The sequence below is a fragment of the Gossypium arboreum genome, chromosome 1 (assembly GCF_025698485.1).
Source record: "Gossypium arboreum isolate Shixiya-1 chromosome 1, ASM2569848v2, whole genome shotgun sequence".
NCBI lineage: Eukaryota > Viridiplantae > Streptophyta > Magnoliopsida > Malvales > Malvaceae > Gossypium > Gossypium arboreum.
This window is the reverse complement of record NC_069070.1, coordinates 23,057,489-23,068,374: the sequence shown is the minus strand read 5'-3', so window position 1 is coordinate 23,068,374 and position 10,886 is coordinate 23,057,489.

Sequence of the window (10,886 nt, the reverse complement as noted above, 5' to 3'; positions counted from 1 at the left end):
ATAGGTACCCCGTGTAATCTCACAATCTGAGAAACATACAATTCAGCTAGCTTATCCATTGAGAAATCCGTGCGTACGGGGATAAAGTGAGCTAACTTAGTCAATCTATCAACGACGACCCAAATTGCATCTTTCTTACTTGCCGATACTGCCAACCCAGATACAAAATCCATCGTGACTCGTTCCCATTTCCATTCAGGTATCATGATCGGCTGAAGCAAACCCGTGGGCACTTGATGTTCCGCCTTCACTTGCTGACATACTAAGCACTTCGAAACAAAGTCAGAAATGTCTCGTTTCATACCATGCCACCAAAACTGGCGTTTCAAATCGTTGTACATCTTCGTACTCCCCGGGTGAATTGACATTCGGCTACAATGGGCTTCGTTCAGAATTATCGAAATAAGTTCTGAATTTCTTGGAATACACAAACGATTTCTGAACCTCAAACAATCGTCATCATCAACTTGAAACTCTGATTCCACATTCGGAACACATTCAGCCCGTTTTGCAACCAACTCAACATCAACTTCTTGAGCTTCACAAATTTGATGAGTCAATAATGGTTTGGCCTTTAATTCGGCTATTAACACATTGTCGGGTAGAATAGACAAGTGTACATTCATCGTCAGAAGCAAACAAAGTGATTTTCGCTTAAGGCGTCCGCAACCACATTAGCCTTTCCCGAGTGATAATCAATGACAAGCTCATAATCTTTTAACAACTCGAGCCAACGTCTTTGTCGCAGATTTAAGTCTCTTTGAGTCATCAAATATTTGAGACTTTTGTGATCCGAATACACATGGCACTTCTCACCAAATAAGTAATGTCGCCATATCTTTAAGGCGAATACGATGGCGGCCAATTCGAGATCATGGGTCGGATAATTTTTCTCATGTGGCTTTAATTGTCTCGACGCATAGGCCACAACTCGACCTTCTTGCATCAATACGCAGCCCAACCCAAGTAGGGAGGCGTCACTATAGATGACAAACTCTTTGCCAGATTCGGGCTGCACTAATACTGGAGCTAATGAGTTTTCAATTGATTGAAACTTTTCTGACACTTTTCCGTCCATTCGAACTTGACATCTTTCTGAAGCAGTTTCGTCATGGGTGTGGCTATCATCGAGAATCCTTTTACAAACCGTCGGTAGTAACCGGCAAGTCCCAAAAGCTCGAACCTCGTAATATTTCTGAGGCTTCCAAAGAAGTATGGCTGAAATTTTGCTCGGTCGACTCGAATACCCGATGCGAGATACCACATGACCCAAGAAGCTAACCTCCGTAACGTAACTCACACTTGCTGAACTTAGCATACAACTGCTTATCCCGTAAAATTTGTAACACTAATCTCAGGTGTTCAGCATGTTCGGTCTCATCTCTTGAATAGACCAAGATGTCATCGATGAACACAACTACGAACCGATCCAAATATGGTCTGAAGATCCGATTCATCAAATCCATAAATACCGCAGGGGCATTAGTGAGCCCAAATGGCATCACTAAGAACTCGTAGTGACCATATCTCGTTCTGAAGGCAGTTTTGGGTATGTCCGAATCTCGAATTCGTAACTGATAATAGCCCGATCTCAAATCTATTTTTGAGAACACTGAGGCTCCCTTCAGTTGATCGAACAAATTATCGATACGCGGTAACGGATATTTATTCTTTATCGTCACTTTATTCAGCTAACGATAGTCAATGCACAACCTCATGGTTCCGTCCTTCTTTTTCACAAACAATACTGGTGCACCCCAAGGTGAGAAACTTGGTCGAGCGAAACCTCTATCCGTCAATTCTTGCAACTGAGCTTTCAACTCTTTTAACTCGGTTGGTGCCATACGATACGGAGCTATCGAAATCGGCGTAGTCCCAGGTACAAGCTCAATACCAAACTCTATCTCCCGAACAGGTGGCAAACCCGGTAATTCTTCGGGAAAAACATCCGGGTATTCACAAACCACCGGCACAGATTCGGGTTCTATTTCTAACTCCTTATCATCAAGTACATATGCAAGGTATGCTTCGCACCCTTTTCTTACACATTTCTGGGCCAACATTGATGATATTACAACTGGCAACCCCTTCAAGTCTGTAGACTCAACTCGGATCATTTCATTATTTGCGCACCTCAAATCAATAGTCTTGCTTTTGCAATTCACAACCGCATCATGCACGGTCAACCAATCCAAACCAAGAATAACATCAAATTCATCGAACGGCAAAAGCATCAAGTCCGCCGGAAAATAGGAACCTCGAATTACTAGGGGGCATTTCTTGCACACTTTGTCGACAAGCACGAACGACCCAAGGGATTTGACACCGAATTACGAACTCGAGAGACTCAATAGGTAAAGTCTTCTTTGGATGCTAAGGTTTCGCATATATAAGAGTGAGTAGAACCAGGGTCAATTAAAGCAATCACATTAGTATCAAAGAGAGTGAAAGTACCGGTAATAACATCTGGCGAGGAAGCATCCTTGCGTGCGCGTATAGCATAAGCCCTAGCAGGAGCGCGAGCCTCAGATCTGGTTGTAGCATCTCTAGATCCTCTCTGACCACCACTAGCATTGCCCGTATTTCCAGATGGTCTACCTCGAGCGGTGGTAGCACCCGATTTCCCACTCTGATTTATATTCTGTTCAGGCAACCTCGGTCAATCTTTAATAAAGTGGTCGACCGATCCGCACTTGTAACAGGAGCGGTCACGGAACCTCAGACTTCCGAATGCCATTTGCCACAATGTCGGCACTCGCTCGTCTCGACGTTCGCTCCCAACACCGGCGATCAAGTGCCTCGTGTGCCCATTGTGGGGTCGATCACGATCTCGTCTAAAAGGCCCAAGTGCCTCTAGATCGCCCACATCATCTCTAAATTTCTTCGATGCATGTTGAAGAGACTTTCCGAGGATCTTTTACTTAAACTCTCCAGTTCCCACATAAACTTTTTGTTTTTCTTTTCTAAGCTCTTCACTTTACAAGCTCGCTCGACAAGTACTACGAACTCTCGTATTTCAAGAATGCCAACGAACATTTTATGTCTTCATTCAGCCCATCCTCGAAGCGTTTATACATGACAGCCTCGGACGAAACACATTCCCGGCGTATCTACTAAGTCTAACCAATTTTCGCCGAATCGAGAATCGACATAGAACCTTGCTTAAGCTCAAGAAATTCCTTCCTTTTTGATCAACAAATCTCGATCGATATACTTTTTCCAAACTCGTTTGGAAAAACTCCCAAGTTACTTGCTCTCGGGTACAACAAGTCGAGTGCTCCACCAATAGTAGGCAGAATCACGTAGCAAGGAGATAGTACACTTTAGGCATTCATCGGGTGTACAAGATAGCTCATCGAGTACCCGGATAGTGTTGTCCAACCAAAATTCAGCTTGCTCGGCATCGTCGCTATCCGTAGCTTTAAATTCAGTAGCCCCATGTTTTCGGATTCTGTCAACTGGGGGCTTATTCGACCTTATTTGGTCAGTTACCGGAGGCATTGTAGGTGCGGGGGTTGTATTAGCCGGGAACGGAGGTTGTGGAACAGCCGTGTTAGTTCGAATGTATTGGTTGAACCAATCATTCATCACGCTATAGAAAGCTTGCCTAGCCTCATCATTCGGATTGCTAGCAACAGGTTGAGAGTCCGCCGGTCTGCCCCCTTGCGCGGAGCAGCGCCACACTCTCCACATCATCGCTATCGCTCGGTTAGGATCGGATCCATTACTATAAATAAACACAAATTCAAACGCCGAAATCACCACACTATCAAATAATCACATAAAATGGCATGTATAGCTAGACCCAAACGCATTACGGTAGTCCTAGAATCAACTAAACCGTAGCTCTGATACCAATAAAATTGTAACACCCCGTACCCGAGTCCGTTACCGGAGTCGAACACAAGGTGCACACAACTCAATTTAATCATTTTCACAGTCCATTTAAAAATTTCCAGACAAGCTGGTTACTGCGTCACTGTCGCCTTAAAAATCATATCTTGAGTTTCAAAGGTCGAAAATCAGTTTTGTAATTTTTCCCTGAAACTAGACTCATATGTCCATCTACATATTTTTTTCTAGAATTTTTGGTTGGGCCAATTAGTACAGTTTATTAGTTAAAGTCTCCCCTTTTTCAGGGTTTGACTACACTGACCTTCATGCATTACGAATTGGATATCTCCCTGTACAGGGCTTCAATACTGATGCCGTTTGTTTCTATAGAAACTAGACTCAAAGAGGAATCTATAAATATATGGCATGACTCCTAATTATCTCTGGTTAATTTACAATTAATTTCCAAAGTCGGAACAGGGGATCCAGAAACCGTTCTGGCCCTGTCTCACGAAAACCTAAATATCTCTTAACATACAACTCATATGACCGTTTCGTTTCTTCCATATGAAAGTACATTCATCAAGGTTCATTTAAATAATTTATTCACTAATTTATTCCATTCCTACTATTTTTAGTGATTTTTCACATCCACACCACTGCTGCTGACAGCATCTGCCTTTAAGGTAGACTTTACCTATTTCATAATTTCCATGATTCCATTGGCCCTTTTTGCATACATAGCACAAAGTGTGATCATGATTAACCATTCCAATGGCTAATCGTTCAAAACAATTCCATACCTCATAATGATCAACATACAAACGATTATAGTACTATGCTAAAAACGTATATAAGCCATTTTCGCATGGCTATCCAAGTTTACACAAAACCGAAAGGTACATGACCTACAACAAAAGGGTAGTCCTATACATGCCATTTCAAAGTTCAACCAAAATTTGTACCACAAAGGGGGCTTTGGTAGTGTGGATGACTTCGACTTCAATGATCCCGAATCCGATAGCTAACGAGCAAAATCTATAAAACAAAGAGCCAAAGCAACGGGGTAAGCATTTTAATGCTTAGTAAGTCTCAAGTAAAGAAATCAGCTTTGACTAAAGTATTACATTCACATAGCTAAATGAATCACTTTATTAATACACATTCTCATAATCATACTTACTTCACACTTCATCAACATATACACACAAGGTATTAACCTATCTAAGAGCCGAAAGTTCGTTAGTCGATTGAACGAATACTATTTCAAACGGATCGACTTTTCCGATGCACATGTAAACATACCTTATCGTATGGGTTTTTCGAGCGTATTAATTGAATTTATTACAGCACCAAAACGCTCACCTTCAACCGAGCTTCTTGAATTTAACCGGATATAACCACAAGCACAATTGCCTTCGGTCTTAACCGGATTTGGTAACTTGCACAAATGCCTTCTTGGTCTTAGCCGGATATAACAACTCGCATCGAATGCCTTTGGTCTTAGCTCGATATAATCACTAGCATAAATGCCTTCGGACTTAGCCCTGGTATCATTCAAATGCTCATGTACACATATATCAATAATCACAACACATCCATATTTCATTCTCGTTACTAAGGCTCAAACACAAAACATTTATCAAACCTTTTCAATTTCGCTCAATAGCCACACACAAAGAGCATGATTTCAATTGACTTTATAATCGAGTCCCTACGCACATTCGGCTGTCCGCCATAATATGACAAATCATTTCAATATAATTCAAGTAGGGTCATTACTCGAAGACTTACCTCGGACGTGGTCGAACGATTTCGACGGCTATTCGACTACTTTTTCCTTCCCTTTATCGGATTTAGCTCCCCTTTGCTCTTGAGCTTAATTTAACAAATAAATTAATTTAATCATTTGAGCATCGAAGAGGAATTCAAGGTACTTAGCCCACATATTTTCATTAGACATTAAAGTCACATATGTACGGAAATCATGAATCAACTCAACACATTAGTTAGTACTCTCCTTAACCGAATTTTCTAAGCCAAGAATAGGCATCAATATGCTTGCCTCTAACCGAATGCATGCACACCAATTCCCCTCATGTGGCCGAATATGCATGTCCATGTTGAGGCCAATTATACACTTAATACCACACAAAAAAACAGCATACATTTTACTAACTAACGATTACATATCGTAACTCAATGCGCATCAATCATTTACTTCATAACCGAAATATCATCATATGTAAATATATACCTTGAGATAGTATATATGTCATACTAATGCATCATGTGCAAACATATATGTATACATATGTGCAAGAGCCGAATCTCAAGTTGATTATACTAAACATGAGCATAAATCCAAAACACAAATCTTACTTATCATGCAATGAGCATAAATCATACTTATGGATGTACTATGGCCGAATACATCACAACACTATAATTTTGGTCATGGTTGAACAAAGAACTTAATACCTCACTCAAAAATGCTAAAAATAAAGTCCAAGAGCCATCAATCCACCTTCACATGCATCATTAGCAAGCTTCATATTTAGCATGCAAAGGCATTAACACAAAATCCACCTTGGCTGAATATCATCCCCATGACATAGCAAGGATTTGAACCATGGGTTAATTAGAACTCAAGCTAACAAAAAAAAAAAAACATGCATGAGTCTCATGGCACAACATCAACCTTACCTTAATCTTGACACAAGTATGGCCAAACTTCCTCCTAATCCCCCTCCAAACCAAGCATGAAGCAAGAACCCCTTCCTTCTTCCTTAGAATTTCAGCTCAAAAAAAAAAAGATGAACAACAATTTTTTTCTTCTCTTTTCCTCTACTCACGGCAATGGGGAGGGGGAGAAGCCTTCACACACAATTTTTTTATTTTTTTCTTACCCATGCATCTTATTTTATTTCTCCTTACATAATGCACTTACAAAACATGTTTCATGACATGTCTTGCCCATATTTCCTTGTCATGGCCGGCCACTAGCTATTAGAGGGGGGAAATTTGACATGCAAGTCCTCCCTTTCGATTACATGCACTATTAGGTCCTTATAGATTAGCCTATCACATTTCAAAAGTGTCACTCAAGTCCTAATAGCTGAATTCACATGCAATCGACTAAATCGAAGCTTGAAATTTTCACACATTCGTAATTACATATTCTAGACAATAAATATTAGTTCAAACATTTCGGTGACTCGGTTTAGCGGTCCCGAAACCACTTCCCGACTAGGGTCAATTTTGGGCTGTCACACTGATACTGTACTGAGTTGGGCTAAGGCACACACTATTAATACTACTGTAATAGGCTAAGGCCCACACTGATATTGCTACTGATATGGGCTTAAGCCAGACTGTTCAACACTGTATGTTTGACTAATTATTAAATAAGGATTACACACTGAGTTTCGTAACTCACCTTCTCTGCTTAACTGTGCAGGTAATCCTTGGGCGGGTCGGTGCTGCGAGGGACTCGGAGATGGCCACACCACTGTCTATAATTCATTTTGACTTTACTAAAATTAGGTTTATTTGGGATATTTCTTGTAATAAGGTCGTTTTAAGTTTTATTTTCAGTTGGGGATTTTATTAAATTGATTTATATCCGTAGCCGTAGGACGCGAGTTTTCAAAAAAATAAAATGATTTTCAACTATCATGCTACGTAACCTGATTTAAAAGTTTTCGTAATGACAATGTTTCAAAGTGTAATAACGACCTAGCAAATGACATGTTTTACTCAATGAATCTGTAATTTGGCAGATGGATTAAACAAGTTAGCTTTTCAAAAGAATCACAAACAAGTTTTAACACAAATGAGTTTTTCTATTAAATCTACAATTCTTTTCCAAAACTCAGTCTAATATGACATCACAGATGCGGCCCTAACGTCTAGGCCGGGTTTGGGGTGTTACAAGTAATAATAAGAGAAAGAAAATAAATAAACCAATCTCGAGAAATCAAATAACAAAACATATCAAATCTGATTATGGGTGATTAGCTCGCTTCATAATCATAACCAACTGTTGCTTCTGGTTTTCTTGTTCAATCAACTAGTCAATATCCTAACAGGATCTTCTGGCCTTCTACTAAAATACCAAGCCAACAAGAACTACTTATCTCTCAACCTCACAGTCCAGACTGATTCAAAGTTAAAGTGTTCACAGATAGGCCATACCAAATTTGGGTTAATTCCCACCTTACTGACTTCCTAGGGTTGTCAAGCCTAGGGTTTAGGTTCTTCATTTCCTCAACAGTTAATCCACTAAGAGAACTGTAATATCCTGATTTTGGGCCTGGTCAGAATAGTAGTTTCGTGACCACAAAATTTGAGATAGAAATAATTATTTTATGATTATTTTAAGGTCTATGATATGATTGCATGATTGTGTGAAAATTTAGTGAAGAAATTTTATGCATAAAGTGCTTAAATTGAAATTAGGGACTAAATCGAATAATTTGCAAAACTTGCATTCTAGAAGTTTCTAGTATGAAATTGTTTTGAAATATTAATTAGGAGGTCTTAAATAGAAATTTTACCAATTTCTAAGTCTATGGACAAAAATTGGACATGGATGGAATTTTGGAAAGTTTAGTAGTAAGGGCATTTTGGTCATTTAGGGTAAAATGAATTAAAATACAAAATTAAAAGCCAATTTTGCTCATCTTCAACCCCATGGCCGAATGTAGCAAGGAGAAACCATGGCTAGGGTTTTTCAAGCTTCCAAGCTCGATTGTAAGTCCGTTCTAGCCTCGTTTTTAATGATTTTTACGTTTTTGGAGTCCCGGTAGCTCGATTTAGCTTATGCTAGCAATAATTCAACCTAGAGTTCATATTTGGAAAAATACCCATAGGTGAAATTTGTGTATTTTGGTGTTTTATGATAGAATATGAGGTTTTAAATTATGTTAGACAACTTGTACTACTCGGTTTTAAGCAAAAACGAGCAAAAGGGCTTAATCGGTAAAAATACCTAATAGTCATAAGTACATGTTAGAGTGAGAATTTGATGTTGCCATAAAACGGAAAAATGATCAGCATGTCATAAAACATAAGAAAATAGGCTGAAGTTTAATTTACGAGCTTTGGGGCAAAAGTGTAAATATGCAAAAGTTTAGGGGCAAAATTGTAATTTTTCCAAAATATGATTTTGGTCAATTTGAATAATGTGAGTCCTAATTAGACTATATTTTAAATGATAGAGCAAGGAAAACTGAAATTCGAGCTAAAATGGGGAAAATACCAAGTTGTGGACGAAATGGTAAAAGTAGTCATTTTCGCATACGAGGTAAGTTCATGTGTAAATGTAGTAACATAATTGTCATTTTAAGCAATTTAATGTTGTTTATATGATATGATGCTGATTATTATCATGAAATATTATGCTTTGTGGTTATTGTTGAATAATATGTAATTATGTGAATTACTTGATGAGTATGAACTATCACCGAAGTATCAATTTCGATATTCCGTGGAAGATGGCAAAGATGTGTGATCGAGGGAAAAAGCCCGTTTGAACCTTAGGAATAGATTAGGATACAAGTGACATGTCACTAGGATGGTTGAGCATCCGAACTCGTTGAGTTGAGTCCGAGTTCGTGAAATGTAACTAGGCATCCGAACTCGTTGAGTTGAGTCCGAGTTCACTTATGGATGCGAACGCCCGAGCTCGTTGAGTTGAGTCCGAGTTCGCTTATGGGCGGGTTACATGGTAGCTTGGCTACATATGTGGCACTTATGTGCAAACTTTCCACGATCCAATTATATTAGATGTGTTCAACGGTAAAGTTCTCTTGAAATGGAGGAATACTCAAGATGAAAGGGACGATTGGTAAGTGTTGTGAAATGGGTACTTTGAACAGGTATGTACTTAACCCTCGGGTTGAAAAATCGATATAACAACAATATGGTAAGATGATAAATGAAAATGTGATATGAATGTCTTGGTGATGATTATGCAAATGATGTTTTATGTTTGCTTATATGGTTATGTTACTTGCTATTTGCATGTGAACTTATTAAGCATTTATGCTTACTCCCTCCTTTTCATTCCTTGTAGTTTTGACAAGCCAGCTCGGAAATCGGGAACGGTCGGAGGCTCGCTCACACTATCCGTATACCATCTTGGCATAATGGCTTGTATATTTTGAGTATGGCATGTATAGCATTATAATCATTTTGTATATATGGTCTTATGATATGGTTATTGAGTGGTATGGAAATGCTTGGTAATGATTAGCCATTGGAATGGCTAATCATTATCATATTTGGTGTTATGTATGTCAAATAACTAGGTAATCCATGGAAAACCATGAAATAGGTAAAATTTACCATAAAATAGATTCAGACAGCAGTAGTAATGTGAATTAGAAAAATCACTAAAAATAGTAGAAATGGAATTAAATAATGAATAAGTTATGGAATCGAAGCTTGATGAGTCTATTTTCATATGGACGAAGCGAAACAGGTATATGAGCTATATTTTATGAGATGTTTAAATTTTTGTGAAATAGGGCCAGAGCGATTTCTGGATCCCCTGTTCAAACTTTGGAAATTCACCATAAATTTTAAAAAGATAATTAGAAGTCATGCTTTATATGTACAGATTCATTATTGAGTCTAGTTTTATTAGAGAAAAACTGCATAGTTATTGAAGCTCTGTACATGGAGATATCTGATTCGTAATACACAGAGGTCAGAGTAGTCAAACCCTGAAATATACTTTAACTAATAAACTGTACTAATTGGCCCAACCAAAAATTCTAGAAAAAAATTACTAGATAGATATATGAGTCTAGTTTCAGGAAAAATTTACGGAATTGGATTTCGAGTTTCGGAACTTGAGATATGATTTTTAAAGCGACTATGATGCAGTTAGTCAGCTTGTCTGGAAATTTTAAAATGAATTGTATGAGCTGTTTAAGTAATGAATTAAGTCCGTTAACACCTCGTGTTCGACTCCGGAAACGGTCTCGGGTACGGGGCGTTACAAGAACCTTACAAAATAGTTAGCTAATCATACCTCCACTCGC